Raw genomic sequence first — 3,886 nt, forward strand, 5'->3', positions numbered from 1 at the left:
TTACCGGTTATCGAATGCTTTCGCTACTTCTCTGGGTCTGATTTTTACCGACTTAAACCTGTTGTTACGTTTGTCAATAAATTATACTAGAATTATAATGTGCTCATTAGAATATGAAAGATTAAATAATAACGAGACTATTTAGTGGACGTAAGGTAAATGTTTAGGTTTGTAAAGATATTATATTAGAACTATAATATGTTGTTTATAATACAACAATTAAAATAATAATAAAGTTATTTAGTGAATATGCTTGACGTTTGATTTATTAGACTGAAAATGAGATATACATAGTATTATCGTGGCAAAGATACGCTTTTCACAAAGGAAAATGGATTCTCCCTCTCTCTATATATGTATATACAAGGTTAAATTTTCCTGTAATTTTACAAACACACGCATATAATGTAATTTTTTAGCAAAGGGGTACGTAGTCGAACCACTTTCTGCTCTCCTGATTTCGCCCATGTTAGTATAGTATAAATTATGCGTATGATTTTAATAAATAAACTGAAATAAATTTTTCTAGTTTTTATTTGTACCTTTACATTCTTAAAGAAATTTGAAAGAACGAATTTTGAACAGAGTGCGAAGGATTATTTAACAAAGAAAATACTGTAAATATGGATTTGATCTAAGGAGATCATTTTCTGATTATCGCTAGATCACTCGTACAGTTTAAATTTATGATTGAGAATAGTTAAGAATAAGTTCACAAAAATTTAATATGTATTAACCATGTACATAATTATTGACGCAACAAGGAATTGTATCCCAAATCCGATAGTCACCTTTTGTCGCCTCTTACGCGCAGCAAAGAGTCGATTGAGTCAGCGCAATGCGTAATTTCACCGCTCTTCGATCTTTAGGTTACTGAACTAATATTACTATAAACATTTATAATTTTAATTTATCATCTTTAACTTAATTCGTGCTCAATTAAATAAAATCACATAATTTGAAATGAAGGTAGTTTTTGTTCTAAAATTTTTATTAGGTATTATTTATTTAAATCCAATAATTAAAAATAATTATAATCCCGAACATGGGCGGATTTAGGCTTTCTATCGGTGAACGTGTACCAATAATGTTTTCGTCAAAATAAATATTTATGTTTATATTTCATAAAATTGATCTAATATTATCTCCAAAAAGTTTGAATAGTGCACGCCAAAGGAATATAGATCAATTCCTATTTGTATTTTTTTTTCCGCTTTTTTAGTGGTGCACCCATTCTTTGAAAATTCTAAATTCGCCTCTAACCCCGAATACACAAACTTAGCTAGCGTTTGGATATTGATTTGATTGAAATTTTAAAAAAAATATTTTTGTAATTGCTTGAAAATTAATTTTTTAAAGTTGAAGTTGTTTTTGGAAGAAAAGTTGAAGTATTCTGAGTGGAAGAAAAATTTTCATCCAAAAATTACCCTAAATAAATTTTTGGAAACTTGTAAATTTTTTATTTTTTTCTTCTCCAAAACATGATCATATTTTATAAACAAATAATATATTTAAGGTTTTCTCGAAAAAATAAAGCCAAAATCTATGACGTGGAGCTTAAAATCTTGGCTTCGCAAATTTAGGTATTGCCGTGTTTCAAACTTTCAACAAACAGATAGATATTAGTAGTTGCTTCTTTCATGAGCAAGGAGTCTTTTTGCATGTGGGCCCCAACTCCCAAGTAGATGGATTAAAGTAAATGGACGCTGCAGAAAGAAACAGTTGATGTAGCAATAGCAAAACCACAAAAGACATGGTCTACAACCAACCACATATCTACTACGTCCATTGACCGACTCTACCAACTACGCATGCAGCTGCTGCGTCGATGAGTTTGACTAACTTGCATAGTTGCAGAGCTCTATCTCCAATATCTAAAAATGCTGAAAATAGATTTTCTCATTTATTTTTGACATATACGGCGGAAGATTGTACAAACCTATTTACAAAATTACCTCGAAAATACGAGTAACGATTAATTTTAACTTGTGGTTTTAAAGATATGTGATTTAGTTCAATACCAATTGATAATCAAGAAATATAAAATAGAAATGAAAGAAATAAGTGAATCAAACCAATATTACCTAACAGTAATGACCTCGAGACGGGTTAAGAGCAATAAAGTAAGAAAAGTAGAGCAAAAGCAGAAGAGCTAAAGGACAATGCTGATGAACAATAGGCAAAAAGTAGAGAGTATATTCTTTTCTCAGTGATTAGATGATGTTACAAATGATTGGGGTCCCCTTTATATAATAGGGGAGCCCTAAATAAGGAATATTTCTATTTACAGTAGGGAATATTCTTGATACAGCTGTCTAACCGACTAGCACGGAATCGCACAATCCTATCCCGGGATTTGCGCCATGATTTTGGGGACGTGGCGGGAATCTTGTCCTTCTGTAACAAACTCATAACGGCACTGTCTCGGAGTTAGTCGTACTCGATTCCGGTGTTCCTCGAGCACTTACGTCTTCGAGCCTCTTATTCTACCTTCGAGCCTGAGCTCGGCTCCGATGTCCCTTTAGCACTTAGATCCTCGGGCATTGCACTCTGTCTTCGAGCTCAGTTTGTTTCATCGAGCCCGAACTTGACCTTGCTTGAACTCGGGCTTAAGCTACCCCTCGAGCCCTGGAAATCGGGCATACCTGATTTCGATGGTATACAGATAGTCCCCGCGTTTCTTGGAGTGTAATGACAAGAATTGAATCCTTGATCTTTACCCAGACTTGTCATGATACCATCGTCATGATGCAGGCGATAAAGGAAACAAAGCTTCGACGCTGGCCTTTCCTGAGGAAAACTCCGAAAACTCTAGTGAATCTGGCGGTGGATAAGATTCTGAGGATGAAGACACTTCTATTGATAAGTGTGCTGCTTAGGTTTCGTGTTCTTCGTGATTCTTCGCTTTTGAGGCTGATCGACCTTTATGAGGCATTCTTGATCGTGACCTATAGCACTTGTAAATAGGTTTACACAAAACTATTATCCTTCCATGGCTCCGGAATCTGTTACTCTATTATCCTTCCATGGCTCCGGAATCTGTTACTCCTTTGTGCGGGTCAGAGTGTCTTAGCATAAAATTCCCTTTGAATGTTCTGTAGGCATATAAATTTTATTAAAATTAAATCCATAAAATAATTTGGATTATATTTTAAATTCAAGATATACTAGTCCAAGTAAATATTATGGGCTAATATAATTGAATTAATTATATAAGTCCAATATATATGGATTAAATAAATAAGTCTTAATCCATTGGGCTAGCCCATTTAATTGGGCTACAAGTAATGAGCCCACTTCATTAGGCCCAAGATATCATCTTCCTAGAGGCCCAATTTGGTACCACGCGTGAAATGACGTGGCACGCCAAGTCAAACGGAAGAGCCAATAGGATCATGCCACGTGTCAAAATGACAAGGCATGCCAAGTCACACTAAAAGGCCAATGAAATTACGCCACGTGTGCAAGTGACATATTCTGGCCAATCAAATGCGGCCATGTCACACTTCAATTTGATTGGTCGGAAAGAGTTTGTTCTTATAGAATTGGATTGTAGGTTGATGAAATAAAATAAACGCGGGCGAAGGATAAATTATATTTGTGTTAAAAAGCGTTTCGAGTTGTCGGCATACTCACACTACTACTTGCTTCGGAGTAAACGTAGAGGATTGGGTGGAATAATCCCTACAGGGGGGGAGAGCACTGGTAAGGATGGCCCTTCGAAAAATTTTGACTAAAGATGATTTTAAAGAAATTTCGTGAAGATGCAAAAAGTTTCTGCTTTCGTCTGCCCTAAAGTTTTATTATGGTTTATTTAATGTGTGCAAGGTAGTGAGGAATATCACGATTGATAATAGTATAATAAGTAGTGTGTAAATCCAAATTA

This window comes from Nicotiana attenuata, unplaced genomic scaffold (genome assembly GCF_001879085.1).
Source record: "Nicotiana attenuata strain UT unplaced genomic scaffold, NIATTr2, whole genome shotgun sequence".
In the NCBI taxonomy this organism is placed as follows: Eukaryota; Viridiplantae; Streptophyta; class Magnoliopsida; order Solanales; family Solanaceae; genus Nicotiana; species Nicotiana attenuata.